Source organism: Corvus kubaryi, unplaced genomic scaffold (assembly GCF_017639235.1).
Source record: "Corvus kubaryi isolate FWS band 111438036 unplaced genomic scaffold, C.kubaryi_AGA036_p1.0 126, whole genome shotgun sequence".
Lineage (NCBI taxonomy): Eukaryota > Metazoa > Chordata > Aves > Passeriformes > Corvidae > Corvus > Corvus kubaryi.
In genome coordinates, this window is record NW_024580661.1 from 490,946 (window position 1) to 507,097 (window position 16,152).

Genomic DNA, 16,152 nt, shown 5'->3' on the forward strand with positions numbered 1-16,152 from the left:
TGTATTAGATTGGTTAGTGACAATTAGAATATTCAGTACAGAAGATGATTTATTGTATTGTAACCAGGACTTCACCATTCCATTCCATTCCTCTCTTACTCTTCGCACACTCTTACACTCTCTCTCTCTCTCCTTACTTACTCGCTTACTCTCTTGCTCTCTTGGGCCTGCTCAGAGCTGCCAGCTGCAGCTCTAAGCAGTGCCCCCATACCCACGCCCTTTGCAATAAACCGCATGTTCCAAGATCTGCTTATAGAGATCTCCCGACTGAACCCCCAAGTTCCTTACAGGCAGTTCCTGGTTGGGCTAGGAGAAATGCCTTTTGCTGCTGATCTGTACTTCAAGGTTTTCCATTCAAATGAGAAACTTCACTGAAACACACTTTTAACTAGGAAAGTGAAGAAAATCTTACTGCTTAGGCAGCATCATCCTGTGCCTTTAGAAATATGCTGTTGGCAAGCTGTTTGAGGCAAAAGGGCAACTTTACTCACGACATTGCTATTGTGAAATGTCTCACCGATCATCACCAGTAACTGAATCATAGAATCACAGAATATGCTGAGTTGGAAGGGTCCCACCAGGATTATCAAGTCCAACTCCTGGCCTGCACAGACAACCCAGCAATCCTACCCCTTGCCTGAGAGCATTGGCCAAACACTCCTGGAGCTCTAGCTGCCTTGCGGTCGTGACCATTCCCTGGGGAGCCTGTTCAGTACCCCACCACCCTCTGGGGGAGAAACCTTTTGCTGATATCCAACCTAAACCTCCCCAACACAGTTTCAGTCATTACCTCAAGTCCTATTACTGGTCAGGAGAGTGAAGCGTTAGGTACCTGCCCTGCCACTGCCCCTCAGGAGGATGTTGAAGACCTCAATGAGGTCTGACCTCAGTCTTCTCTTCTAAACTCATGACGAGTTTGTGTGGAGCAATGTCATCTCCTCTCAGCACCAGCTTTCCTTTCCTTGATCACCCCTGGAGCCTCCTCCTCTTCCAGTGTAATTCCTCTTGCTCAAAGATGGCTGACCAGAACTGAGCTCAGAAGCTCTCAATACATCTTTACAGGATGTTTCCATCATTCTGAGATTGAGATCTTTTGCCTTTTCCTTCTCTCCCATTTGGCAAATTTCTTTTCCATGCTTCTGTTCTATTAGCTATCCTGCTTTAACCCATGATAACCTTCTTACCATTCCCAATAGTTAAACAAGGGATCTGTGCAGTATTTGAGCCAGGGTTAGATTATCTTTATACTCCGCTCAGTCTGCATCATCAGTGCTCCTGTTTCACCTTTTTTTCGTATGACATGGCCTATTTGTTATAAACTGAGAAGAAGCCCTTTGCCTTGGCAGAAAACATGATGGCCCTTTTATCTTAGGGGAAAGGGCAGGGATGGTAGCGATGCGGTTTTGGCACGGTTTCCATCCCTCGCTTTCTGACTTGGTGAGAATAATATGAATGGTGCAGCACTAGACCTACCCCCCACCAATTGTCACAAGGAACCAGAGTGAATACTTAAGACTGGCTGGATAATATGTAGTTACATCTTTGCAAAGTGGAAGCAATTCACCTTTGGTGCTCTATTTTCCTAGGTGTGAAAGTCTCAAAGGATCAGAGACAGCAGGGAATTGCATTCACTATTTGTAGCTTTAAAAACACTTTACTACTACAATCATTCTCTGCTCTTTTATTTTTTGGGGAGATTATCCTGGAAATGGTGACTTCTTTTTTTTCCTTTGACTGCCACTTCATGTCTTTTCTTTATTTGTCCAAATAAATACTTCAGTATCCTGAAGTAATGCCAATATTTTAAAAAGAGAGATCTTCCTCTCATCTGCTGTTCAGTGAAACACAAAAAACATTCCTTATTGCTAGAACCTCTCCTCACTGAGGGGAAAAAATTGAGAACACTCACAGGCAGTCAGAAGTAATAAAAAACATCCTAAACATTTGCTATGTAAATCATAATTAATTTATAGTCATCCAGCTGAAATTGTCACCATAGTTCTGATAAAGAAATGTATTCTTGTCTCACTTTATCTAGCTGAAGTACTGTGTATTTGGATGGATTTAAATAGCTTTCATTGCATCTTATGAGCATCTACTTTTTAATAAGGCAGATAAAATCATTGAGAAGAACATTTTTACTTTTTGTTTATGCCATTTTTAGTGTCATAATGGGAAATAATATTGCAGAGATATTTCTATTCTAAAAATGTTAATTTTGCAGGGATAATGTTACTTGAACACTGTGTCTGATAACTACACTGCCAGTGATGTTAATAGTAAGTCAGGAAAAAGCCTCATTTTACGACATCAAGAGCTGAAAAATGTTTTCTCTCCTGTTTGTTTCCCTACTTTGTGAATTCCCAATAAAAACCGATATTTCTTGTATGATGCCAGTGCTTGGTTAATGGTTGGACTCGATCTTAGAGGTCTTTTCCAGCCTTACTGATTCCATTCTTTTCATGGCCATTTTGCGGATTAGCTTTTCTACAGTAAAAGTTGCATTAATGTTAAGTGTAATTGCTCTTTTATTTTTTACTCTTTCTGACTGACATGGTTACATTTTTTCCCCAAAAATTAATTGTGGAGATGCCTATGTATTTCTCTTTGTTTACCTACTTCTTTCCTGTCATTTATTATCACTGAAAAAATAGTTAAATCATTCATAGAAGGCCAATAAAGTAGTTTAATGAAACTTCAAAGGGTTGAACACACACGAATTAAATTGTCAGGAAATTCATTATAGGTTTTAAGTGAGAGGCTGGGATAAAACAGCTTACATTGCTGAGCTTATGGAGAGGAAAAGACTCTGATCTGATTTGTCCCTGTGGTTTTAAATGAGGGTCAGGAGTCACCTGCAATCTCTGTGTGGAATAGGGAATGAAGGTTTTGTACCTTGCTTTTGTCAAACTTCTATTCTGCTTATGTGGCTGTGGGCAGGTCAGAGCAGCAAGCCTTTCCCAATGATCCAGACCTCCAGAAAGGAGCATGGTCCAGGTGGGCACAAAGCTTTCCTCATTGATCCACTCCGCTTTTAAGACTATTAAGTCACTGAATCTACAATAAAACTGTGTAGACATTTTACATGCTGAACAGCGGTATTCTGCATCTTACAAAACCTGTTTCTGCAAACTGCTGTGACCTGAGGTCTCATTGACTTGAATGGGGCATTAAGGGTAGGAGTAATGATGTAGAAATCATTTAGTAAATCCGAGGTGTAATTCTTTCAGTCTGTTAGGAATTTCTGGTATCCTAACTTTGTTGGAGAGAACTACAGTTCTTGCTTGTATTTTGTGAGAAGTTTTATGTTTTGTACCAGCTTGCTATTAAGGCATGGGTTGTATCAGCTGTGGAAAAGCATGCCATGACGGGGTTAATACAGAGACTAAAAAGTAATCTTTAGGAACAAAGGGTAGATTGACTGACAGAGATATGAAATTGCAGAAGTCAGGTTCAGGATGATACTAACCGAAGGGACAAGTATGAGGTACTTCTCATTATGACTTTCCTAGTATTGTCTTGGGTATGTAATTTCTTGGATCTTGTACCTGCGTATAAGCATTATTTGTCCACCTTCCCATCTCCCCCAGAACCCCCTGGTGAAAAGACAATTCCTACCTTCCAGCAGAATGAACTCAATGGAGCTGCCGGGTACATACGCTCTGCTGAAAGGCCTCGTGGCATTGGGATCCAAAGCCAGTGCTCCTCTGGATGACAAGAAACAGTGGAATGGGAGCAACAATCCAGATAAAAAGTCAGTTTAAAATAGGATGGGACAAGCTGCAGTCTTAATTGTATCTTGGGATGATTTTATGATGACACTCTACTCCCTACTCGCCTGCCTCATGCCCAGAAATGGCTGCTGTCGCTTTAGGGTGAGTCCGGAGCAGGGGCAGGAGCCCTGGGGGCTCCTGCGCGAGCTTTGTTCAAAGCCTCACTCCCGGCGTGCTCGGTGTGGTGCAGATCAGCGGCTGCTTTGTTGCTTAACTAGCTTGTTTGTTTGTTAGCTTATGCAAGAAGTTTCTTTTTTCCCCTTTCCCTGGCCTGGAGAGGCTTTTGTCCTTCAGCAGCTTTTGCTTTTTCTTGAACCGTTCGGCTTGGTTTTGGTCCGAGATCAGACAATCGCTGGGAGATGGGGACCTGCGGGGAGCCGCGGTAACCACTCCGCCCGGCCCCAGAGCTTGGGAAAAGCCGAACCAACAAGAGAAAGGACACCAAAACCCACCAGCTTCATCTGCTGTGAGGAGGAGACCGCCGCCAGAGGTTCAGCAGGTTCCCATCGGTTTTGCCCGAGCTCCTGCGTGAACGTTTTTTTCCTTCCTGAGACAACAAGCCGGTCCCCTTTTGTTCCCCCTGCCATGCGGCCAGCCGGTTTGTTCCTTCCCCTGCTATTTTGGGTTTCTTTGTTCTGCCGTGGGTGGGGGTATGTGTGGGGGGTAATGTTCTGACGGTTCAGTATCTAGCATTCATTCATTTTTTTCCTGTGCCGTGCCAAAATAGTTGGTTTTGGGGGTTTTTTTCACTTTCACACACTGGTATTCATTTTTACATTGGAAGAAAAGGGATTGCTGAAGCCCTTTTTCTTTAAAGGAAACACTCATTCCAGAGTATTTTCTTCTAAACTTGTCTCTAAACAGAGACAAATTGTTTTCACTAACAGGAGAAAATACAAAATGAAAGTCAAAGTAAGAGGAAAAATGGAGAGAAACTGCACTGCTGCTGTCCTGAACTACAAAGGCATGTTGGCAAAATATTTAAAAAACTGTTAGAGGGGCTTGCTCTTTAAAAGGGAGTCCTTTAAAATGGGTGTATAATTTAAAATGGAAATGCACTGGAGAGAATCCTGAGAAGGGCATATAAGCCCTATTTCATGACCTGTAATTGTGCTCTTCAGCAATAAATTGGTATTTACCATACTCTTAATGCAAAGTAAAAATAAACTAAGAGAAAAGCATGTGGGAATTTGATTCTGCAAATCACAAGAAAAATCCATGTCCAGGAATACTTCTAACTCTGCTTGAGCCACTGCCTGTCCCTATTTTCATCATTTCCTCTCTGCTTTTGGTGTAGGGTTGATCCTCAACCTCTCCTTCCCACCCAAACTAGTTTTCAGTCTCTTGCCTGAAGTGTGAAATACAGCATTTCTCACGTGGGACTAGTGGGTGTCTCTCACCTCCTTACTCCCATCCCAGTCAGGTGTCTGGAGGTCACCTAGATCTTGCAGATGTGTCTTTGCTGCTCCTCTCACTGGTTGCTGAAGTGTGTTTGCAGCTTCTTTACGACCCAGTTGCTATCATGCTCCAGAAGCAGTCAGGAGAAGACTGGTGTTCCTTTTCTCCACTCCTTACTCTTTTTTTTTGGTGCCCTCTGGATACACTGAGCAGAGTATTGCTGTGTGCTGCAGTCAGGTAGCTGGTTACTTTCCTAGACCTACATCCCTATTACCTTGTGCCATGTTCCCTTTCCCTTAATACCTGCACAGGTATCTTCCCTTTACACATGTGACATGTGGGGGTATTTTTCTTCCATTTGTTATACCCCATTCAAGAATAAGATAGATTGTTTGGGGTTTTGGCAATATTTTTGATGTGGACTGAGTGGTGGCTTTTACTATACACAGTAGCATTGGATGATATGTCAAAAAAGACTGTTTATTTGCCCTGACAAATATGCATGAGCTGTGATAGACCAATAAATACTGATGAAATAAATGAATAAATAGTCAGTTAATGTTTTCGTACAGATGGACAGAGTGCTTGTTCTAGCATAGTTCAAGGGAGTGCTGGCCATGCTCATGATTGTAGCTGTAGAGAAATTTATAGTGGTGGCATCCTCAGCAGCTCACAGCAGCTCATGTAAGGATTGTTCTCTTGGTCTTTTGGGGGGTTTTGATGATCAACTGATATTATATGTGCTTGACATCAAAGGAGTTTTTGCTCAGTGTACAACTTGCTATTTTTACTTTTTGATTAGTTGTGTGTCTCTCACCCACACAGACCTCAGTATGGCATGTTCCGTACCCCCTGAACAACTACTTACTGTGTTCTCTGTGCCATTCTCAGGGGTGAGTTTAAATGTGTGGCTGCAGCTCTGACAGCCTCCTTTTAGCAGTGTGTGGGGTCTTGCTGTGCAAGACAGGAATGCTGCATGTGTGTGGCAGAGCCGCGCACCTCTGAGAAAACGGCCCAGAAGAAACAAAACCTCACAAGATCAATTGCAGCAGTTTCTGCACCCATCACATGATGCAAAACAGCTACAGCAGATTAAAACCATGAGCTGGATATTGGACAGTTGCAAATTCACTTTGCAAGTGGAGGAGGAGGGCTCAGAGGACTGCCCTTATCAGCAGCAGTCCTTATGGCACATGCCTTATAGTACATCGGCACGAGGACAGGCTGCGGCACTGCGCAATCTCAGGGATGCTGCTGCCAAAAGCAAGAGATGTGTCCCTACCTGGCAGCTGCTTCATGGAAATTACCAGACAGAAATGCTCCTGCCCTATAACAAAACAGACAGCTTACCCCATTTCCATGGAATCGCTGGAATAACCTCAGAATTACTCTTTATAGCTCAGTGATAACAAAGTGCACCCCAGTGCCTAGTAAATGATACCTGCTCCTTTATAATCAAAGTCAGCTGTTGGTGTATTCTCACCCTGTGTCCCTTCTACTAGGGACATGGGTACCACAGGGAAGCTCACACCACGTTCTGCTATACTGAAAAAGATTCAGTAACTCCTTGTCTTTGTACTCTGTAATACACTGTTCTGGGATCACTCTTGAATTTTAAATGCCTGGATGGGAAAAAATAAATTTACTTGGATTCTGGTAAATGTTAGAGAAGAAATAATGTAAGAGAAGACTATAAGGGAAGAAGTAATGTTTTTGCCCTCTGTGAGCTGGCTGGCCAGTGCCTCCAGCAGCTCTTGCTGCACAGGCTGAGCCCCTGCATGGAGGGAGATGTACCCTTGCAGCTGCCCTGGTGAGCACTGACTCCTGCATCAGCAGCACTCTCAGCAGTGCTACCCTGCCTGCCTCTGCTGGCTGCCAAGACAGCATTTGCAATTTAGCATTTACTTTCAGCCCCAAACTGTCTGCTGGCCTTGCAAGAAACAAATTTCTTAATCCAACAAGTGTTTGTTGGCCCACAGTTTATTTAATCCCATTATGGAATGCGTTTCTGTTACCCATTTACCTCTATTTCTGGCAACGTCATGGTGGCTCCAAAATGACTTTAAAGAGCTGAAGCTGTTTAGCTTGGCTGACTTGTTCAGCCCTGTAGGACTGCTAAAACATGTTATCCTGCATGAAGTGTTTCACATCTATGCATGCACTAAAAGGAAACAGCAAGCACCATTCCATCACTGCTAAGGACATGCTGCTGGGAATGCCAATGCAAGGTCAAGGGGTCAAGGCTGCCTGCCACTAATCACACTGAACAAGTCATATAGATAAAGTGTTGAGAAAAAGGCTTTGGATGAGTACAGCATCTTAAAGACATTTGTAGTATTGGGGGTGAACATGTATTTGTTATTGTTTGTTTCAGAATAATTCAATTTTGCTCACCTGAAGAAGATTATGGAGTATTTTATGTCTCCTACTATTCTTACTGTTCCATAATTGGGAGTAAATAGTCAAGTTTGTGGCAAAGGATTTGCTCTGAAATAACCGTTAACTTTAACAGGGAATGTGGGGCTGTTTCTTTTAGACATCTTCCATATAAAAATCTCAAAATATGTCATAAATAAAATTAATGGGAGAATCTCAGTAATTTCTTTGCTATTATCCTTCTCCCCCACAAAAAAGAAAAAAAAAAAAGAAAATGAGGGCACTTTGAGTGATTTACATCAAGAAATGGCAACCCATTTGCTAATGTTTTTTCCTGTGGATTTTAAAATACGGAATAATCCCATTGTGAGAAGGGACATATCTACAGAAAATATGCAAGCACATGTGCACACACTGCTAATATGATAAGCAGCTTTCCTTATAATGTGCACTCGCACATGTTGCATTATCTGTAGCATTTTTCTTGTGCAAGTGGTGCTGGTAAGCTGAAATTAAAACCTTTATTTTTTCTTAGGGGATTTTACATTTTACAAGCTCATTCTTCTTCAAGGAAAATTGCTAAAGGACTGGCATGCAGAACCTTTTATAACATGAATATTGAATAATTAAAGGTTAAAAGCAGGAAACACATCAACAGGTGATTGACAAAAATGTTCTTCAACATGTTACACACAGGTTGTAACCCTGAGTAGCTCAAAAACAAATGCACTGTCTGGAAGTAAATGGGAAGAATGTGCCCTTTCATACCCTACAGGGATGGTGTGACTAACAAAGCCATTCGGAGTCACTGGGCATTTCAAACATTTCTACTAAAGGGAGTTACAGCATTACCATCCTTCCTTCCAGGAACTAATAAAACTGACTGCATTTTAAATCCTTGAACAACTCCTGTGCTCTCAGGAGGAGAACAAAACCATGCTGCTGTCAGGTTTATAAAGGCGGATGGGTTGTTATGTGCTGGATAACTCAGGCTCTTTCTGACCTTGCTTACACTGAGGGGCAATATCTTTGCAAGGCTGAACTACTTCTAAATGCTTTCTCCACTGAGTTAAATACACACACAATTTCCCAGGCAGGCTTCCTAAATAAATACTTTATTACATATACTTAATTTCTCAGTGGAAAACCCCATGCTGCAGTCATGGTCCTGTATTTCTTCATGTTATAAAGAGGAATTTCTGTCGTGAGAGACTTGGTGCCCAACCTTTGCTGAAGTCTGTCTGTCAGATGGTGCTTCTTCAAATCCCACAGCAAAAACTGGTGACTTTTTTTAGTGCCACTGCCTTTCTGGGGATTGAGGCTGAAGTTTCCTTTTGGCATATAAAGCTGCAGAAATGAACATTTATTTTACTATAACACACTGACTGGGTAGCAAAGCCTTCTCAGACAGGAATCATGTCAAGTTCATGGCAAGAAGGGAATGCATTGACATTGTAGGACCTTTTTGAGAAGTTCAAACCATGAAATCCCACGAACTTTCCTTATCTTTTTCACCTGAATACAGCCAGATATAAGTGATGTGTCCTGGTGCTATCTTTCCATTTTCCCTGAGCTCTGATTTTTTTCTCACAGATACTCCAAAGTCAGCTCATAGTTTCTTTCCTCTCTATATCTTTACATGCAGTCTCCACTGTCCATGTGTATCTGCCTCTCATCTCACTTTCAACCTTCTGCATCTCCCTCTTGGCCTTCCTTCCAGCTCCCACTGCCACTGCTTGTTTGAGAACATACCTAATACACTCTGGGCTGGTTTGGTGTTTTTTCCCCTCAGTTGCTTCTATGCCGTAATCTCCCCTTTTCCATCCTTGTTTCCACTTGACTGGTATGGCTTTTTTAATCTTGCTCTTCTCACCAGTGTGAACATTTCACCTTTGTCTATACTGAAAATACACGCAGTTGTAATGCTGCTTTGATATTTAAGCAGAGCTCTAAATATAGGTGAGTGTGATTGTGTAGTATGTTCCCTTGTATTTATATGGTATAATGTAATGCACTAAGGCCACTGTACTATCAAGTAACTAGGAGATGAGTTCTCATACCATGTAGAGAAATGTTTCTTCTAGTTTCAGAAAGTGCAGAGAAGTCAGTATCTTGTAGGCCAGGGCTTCTGTGTGATCACCTGGTTCCTTCTCCAGCAAAACAAGAAAGAAGCAGGGTCACTGTCAGCTCTTTAAACCCCTAAGCCCCTGTAACAGGTCATGTTAATGTGCCGAGCATTAGGGGAATCACAGCACAGGCATAATTCTGCAATAGAAAAGTATGTGGATGAAGAAGAAACATCTCTATGGATGTACCACAGAATGAAAATGATGTTGTTTTGTCATGACAAAAATACTGGTGATCAGGCTTTAGTCATAGTTAAGGGATTGCCATATTCAATAAAGATGTGAAAGCATTTTGGCTGAACTCCAAGGAGAATACTTTATGTTTAATGTAGAAGTACACTGCAGGGTCCAGCAATGTTTAACTGAGGCTTAGCTGCTCAGAACACAGAAGGTCTCTGTGGCTATCAATCTGAAAATGCACAGCAGTTTCCCAGTGGGAAATACACAATAGGAAATAAAAAAGCTCTACTCAAATACATGGCTTCTCAGTAAGAAAGTATGTCACCAGCTAGGAAGTACAAATACTCTGATTTGCCATCACCCTACCAAATCACTTCTTCGTGCCTCCAGCTTGCACTGTTATGTGGAATTTATTACTGATTTCCCTCGAGACCTAATTAGATGACAGTGATAAGTATTCTTTTCCTGCCCTTGTCTGAAGGTGCTGACTCTTTCCTCTTACCACCTTCTCTTCTCTCACTTGGGAATACCTTCTTCCCTTTCCTACCTATTTGCAATTATTCAGGTCTGCAGTGAAGTGTTGACAACTCCCAAAATATTGTTTTCACTTGTTAGTGGAACCTGTGATAACCTAAAGAAGTCTTTTTTTTTGTGCTGATAATGTGTTGTTTGGAAAGTTTTGCTTTTTCGCCTTAAGCCCTTTATGTGTGCTGAAAAGAAAGCCCATGAAAATGTAAACTTCATAGAGTCAAACACTGGGTAGCATGAATTCAGAAACTAACTGCTCTCTCACCTGAGGCTCAGAATGATGTGGTTTCTCAAGTTGAGTGCTTGGGACGTTATCACAGAACAAGTGAAGTCCTGATGGAGGGGATGCATGTGCGGTTTCTCTGGCCAACACAAATCAAGCAGCCCTTCCTCTTCTCAACTTGTGTGAGTGCCAGCATTAGTGAGATGTATCCCTGACCTTTGGGTCTCTCATCAGCAAAGTCTCTGCTTATTCCCTTTCCCTTGGTAGGTAAATGGTAGATAAGAGATGCTTCATACCTTGCCTAAAATCTAGTACCCTAGCTTGTCCCAGGTTTTCCAGCAGTTGGTAGTAGTTCTTTCCTGAAGCGATACAGGCAATTAAATATAAAATGGGGATCATTCATATGTGATTAGCTCAGATATTTTGGTGGTTTTTCTTTTTCCCCCAGCCCTGTGAGCACACCCTGTGCGGAAGGAAGCCTGTCCTTGTATCAGGGAGGGTATTTCCAGGCTTTCTGCAACGGCCAGTTTTCTTTCATCCACAGGGTTACTGAGGAAAAGCATGGAAAAGGGAGTGCTAGCGTGAGCCTTTGGTAGGCTTATCCTCCACCTGACTATGACTCTCTTTAATTAGCTCAGCCTCCCTTCTATGGAGGGCGGATGATCAGGAATGTGGCATGTATTGCAAGTAGTTTAGCCTTGAAGTTCTGGCCTGGGCTCAAGATCATGAGAGATGTTTCCCTGGATCCCCTGGGAAACAGCCTGCTCTTGGAAAGGTGGATGTTGGAAGATGAGGGCCTGCAAAATTAAGGAGATAAAAAAAGCTGGAACAGACTATAGAGAAAGTAAGAACTGAATACTAAGAGTCTGCAAGGTAAGTGGAAGGTCTAGATGGAAAATACTTCTGTACATGAATACCAAATTTTTCCAGCAAAAGAACTTAGTATGTGAGTAGTAGCTGGTGTCTCCTGCCTCTGAGAAGCATTATTTTCCGCTCCTCTTCTGTCTGTGAAGAAGCCAGTGAAGATACATAAAAGCTGAGACTGCTTGAAGTCCAAGGAATACCTGTCTCTTATGAGCATGTAAGTAAAAGTATTTAAACAGAGACAGGTGAGCACTACTTACAGGATGCTGTTTAGCTTACAGCTCTGCTGATCCTCTCCAGACAGGAATGAAGGGAGGGCTTTTACTTTATGTTTTTCTTTCAGTTTATAAACTTTGTATGTGCAAGTGATGATAACCAGGAAGAAAAGCAAAGTACATGTTTAGGAGTTTTCACAACAGTGGCTCTTTCAACTGGGAAGCACAAACACATATGTAAAACCAAATTAAGGTGACTGAATCCCAGAATGGAAAAGCTGTCTTTTAGCTTCTTAACTGGCTGCATGAATAAAATAAAATAATTTTAACATGTACTGGAATGGACCAATAAGATTCATGCTGACTTCACAAGACTCTGGCTGTTAATCATCCAGAGGAGGGTCTGTACTGAGGATAATAGTCTTTGTGAAACTGCTGTGGGAGCTGAACTATTACAGGTGCCTTTAGTGTTATGATGGTGTCACATGTATTTGTAAATGAACATACTCGGTAGTTTTCTTTGCACTTGACCTTGTTTCCCCCAACTTCAAACTAATGGGATTTTTTTCTAGTTGAAAGGAGGTAAAATGCTAATAAATGTGTCTGTTTGCAGTTTTAAATTTAAGTAAGTAAAAGTGGAAAGTAACCTGTCTTCAAATGAGAGCAAGATTCAGTAGTGTCTAAATCAGAAAAAAGCTACAACCCTAAATCATTCTTTTTCCCTTCTTCTGAGCTTCCTGGTAAAAGAGGAATCTCTGGATTTATGCAAGATATATGGATAAAACTGCCCATTGGGTATGTTATGGAGGAGTCAGGTATTTCTCTAAGAAGTATCTTTATCATATACTTCCTGGTTATACCTGACTGGAGATGGTAAAGGAAGATTATGCAATTTCATTTAAAAAAGCTTATCAAATGTTTGTGGAGAGTAGAGATTTGGGTAGTACTCATCTCTTTAGTTGAGGAGGTTCTCTCCTCAGTCTGGGACAGTTTGGCTTGTGAAGAGCAGTATTAGGTGACTTTAAAAACAGCCACACAACTGTAACAAATGGAAATCCAGAACTGCATGTTAAAAGACCAAGTGGTACTATATGAGATCCAAGAAAATCCCATGTCTTGAGGATTTGGCATGGCAGCATATACGCCCTTTCAGAAGCTAAAGACATCCATTTGCTTGTCTGATTTCCTTTGATATTTTGATAAATATTTCAAGTTCCTATTATTTTTAATAAAGAATAGACATGCCAGGGACAACTTTGCCATAATTTACATGTGAAACCTTGTAATTTAATGAGGGAGCTGTCACAATTTCAAGTATCATTCTGAATTAGTAATATGAAATTTTATGGAGGAGAGTAACCCTCATGGACTTAATTACTTTGTTCTAATGCTTTGCTGTAGTGGAATAGTGGAAATGCTGTATTTTCCTGGAGAACTGGCACACAGAGCATGGTAAAGGGTGGCACAGACAAGGAGGAAGAGGAAGGTGGAGGAAGGCGGATCGCTGCCCCCAGCTGGGGCTTGTCCCTCCAGGGGCCGGAGCGGCACACAGAGTGGCCCCTGCCCAATGGCGGCCCTGGCACATCCCAAGAAGCTTGAGATTGTTTCTCTAGCTGTGAGAAGAGGCGAGCTTGGCCTGGCCTTGGTTTGTGGGCAGGAGGCAGAGGGACGAGGGAAGATGGTGTCATGCAAAAAGATGGCAGCGGTGTCTGAGGGAGGGTGGTGGTCACTGCCGGCAGCTTTCCTGTTGAGGTGGCTCTGATCAGCAGAGTAACCTCGAGGTACTGCATCATTGCTCATCCAGCAGTGAGAAAAGCACCGCTGTACTTATTTTCTTCTCTTTTTTCTCTGCAGGTACTCCTGGATTGTTGTGACACTCTGGGAAGCTAAGACAGGTGACCAGCCCCCTCAGCCAAAGGCCCGCCAGCAGAGGTAGGGGACCTCGGCCATTAAAATAGGACACACCACGCTGTGTTTTAGGGTGCGCCAGATCTCTGGCACACTTGGAAGGTCACGCCATGTTCTAGCTGTCTTGCACTCTGTGAGGGTCATGCTGTGTTTTGGCTCTCTGGCACACTGGGGAAGTCATGCTGTATTTTGGCTGTACGTTCCCTGTGTGGGCTCAGGACTGTGCTGGTGGCTGCTGCCAGTCCCCCGCCAGCCAGGTCTGGGGGCCATGGCAGCCCCACTGCACATGGGTGAAGAAGGTGCCTCCCCCACGGTACTGTGTGGTGTCAGATGTCCTCCGTGCTCGGGGATCTGGAGCGTGGTGCCAGGAAGACACCCACAGGCGTATCCACATGGGCGGCTGCTGGCACCTTGGGGAGCTGTGATGCACCCCTAGAGCTGCTTGTCCTTATGGTGGGTGCTGTTGCCTGTCCCTATGGTGGGTGCTTCTGCCCAGCAATCTGCCCAATCAGATCTGTTCTCATCCCCAAATCTCTGTCTGAGGGGAGAGGGTGTGTATCCTGATGAGGTACTGATGCATTTCTTGATTTTCTCTGAAAGATCTTCATCAGTAACCTGTTTCTTGCAAGCATTATAGAAGCAAACCTATGGGTTTCCAAAAAGATTTCTTAACTAAAAAGATGTGCAAAAAGTAAAAGCATCTATAGTACATTTACTGAACATTAGGGAAAATAGATCCTCAGATACCACTATTGTGGTTTTTGTATATATAGAACAAATAACATTTTTTATTTTTAGGTAGCCTTCCTAGCATTTAAAGCACATATGTCATAGGCATAACTCAAACTTCTGTAAATCAAAATCTAGTGGAGAGTTGCTACTTTAAGTAAAGTTTCAGTGTATGTTAAAACAAGAGTATTGATGAGATTTTTTTCAAGGAGTCTAAAAGAAATAGACAAGAACTCTGTAAAACTTCAGGGGCTTGGGGCTCTTGCAGTCTCCCAGGACTCTTTGACAGCCCATTCTTGGTTTCTCCTTATTGTACTGTTGGCACAATAAAAGCCAGCAAAATTCAAGTTCTCTGTTGGTTTGTCACTGAAGATAATAGAAGGGGAGGATGAACTTGTGTAATTGTGATGGAGTAGTGAACTGCTTATTTTGTATAGTAATGAGATACAGCTGAAAAGAATTTATGTTCCAAATTAGCATGCAGGAAGGAATGGAATGCAAAGCAGCTCTGGTAAAATAAGTGATTTAAAGAGCCTGACAGCAAATAGTTATTAACTGTTGTGCTCAATAACACAGTAACAATGCTGCTTTAGAAACTTTCTTATCTTTGTGACATAGGTAGTTGCAGTTCTGAAAGTAGCTGGCAGATCACAGTCAGGAAAGTACAGCTTCCAGAACAGAGACACGTGAAAGTGGGGGATCAGTATAGACTTTGAAAAGCTTTATCCTAGTGTACTTTTTTAGCCATGGTAAACAGATCTGAGGCCAGATAGTCCGTGAATAATCAGGGAGACAGCTAAAGAGATTTAAATATACTTTATTTTCAGCTTGAATCTTCAGATGTGGATGAAATTCCTGCAAGCTCTGGAAGCTGTAGGATGTTCCAGCAGTTTCCTGAGGCTAGTGCTTTCCATTCATTGCTGCATAGAGCTCTTTGGATTCTTTTGTCCAGGTAATTTAATATAAGGAAGGTTTGGGCCATTAACTGACAAGAACTGTATAATTTGGAAAGTGGTGGTTACAGTGTACCTGCAGTGGAGGAACAAAGAATTTTGGTGTAACTAATGCAGAATTGATGTCTCGAAGGAAAGAGACTATTTGAAGAAACAGTTGTTTTCCTGTGTATGGTCTATATTGGCTTTTAAAGTAACACTATTGAAAACTGAAACAGCACCTACTAAACCAGGGACTGCGTGAGTGACTGGCAGTTGCCAAGCAATAATTACAAGGGGAAAAAAATCATTATCCACCAGGACTTTGTGCCTGTGTGAGTCTTCATTTATTTCAAATTTTTGGTCAAGTTTCGCATCTGTTCTTCACTGCCATCCTACCTCCCTCATTTGCATTCTCCTCCCTATTGTAGAGTCCTATGTTGCCATTTGGCAGCTCTAATTTTAGCAAGGATCTTTTTGTCAGATGCCTGGAAATTGTTAATGAAATGCACTCTGTTCAAGCATTGAGTATTTTTGTAAACTGAAATGGTATAAAATGCATCTTTGCAGTTACTTCATTCTTTTCAGTAAACTGTGAAGATACATCTAAGCTGTGGAGTGTAGAACAAAGACAAGGCTTTGATCACTGTATGTCTCGGGAGCATTGGAGTGCTTGTTAACTCTGGCTTGTCTCCTGTGTGTAGTTGTAATATTTCCTGTCTTCTTGGGTATAGATTTGTAGTCTGTGCATCTGTGAAGTCAGGTGCTTAGGCATCTGTGACTTTGTGTCTCTGTAGATTTGATTATCTTTATTTTTTCTGATTCAATGCAGGAGGTGCGGGTGATTGCTGGGGTGGCTCAGCCTGCTCTCAGGCTGAAACCATCAAATGTCAGTCAAAC

At 42.2% G+C, this 16,152-nt stretch overlaps 2 long non-coding RNA genes across 3 annotated transcripts in view; one reads left to right on the forward strand and one right to left on the reverse strand.

Annotated features, from left to right (window-relative positions):
* Positions 1–3,700, reverse strand: part of LOC121661525 — a 17,371-nt gene extending 13,671 nt beyond the window's left edge. Inside the window, exon 1 of the long non-coding RNA XR_006015002.1 lies at positions 3,619–3,700. This is a non-coding gene — a long non-coding RNA (uncharacterized LOC121661525). The remainder of the gene's footprint in view (positions 1–3,618) is intronic.
* Positions 3,676–16,152, forward strand: LOC121661518. Of its 2 annotated transcripts, XR_006015000.1 has the most exons (4): positions 3,676–4,371; positions 13,538–13,615; positions 15,148–15,272; positions 16,085–16,152. It is a non-coding gene; the product is annotated as an uncharacterized LOC121661518 (long non-coding RNA). The 2 variants fall into 2 exon arrangements; XR_006014997.1 differs by having other exon boundaries at positions 3,679–4,371; positions 15,148–16,146.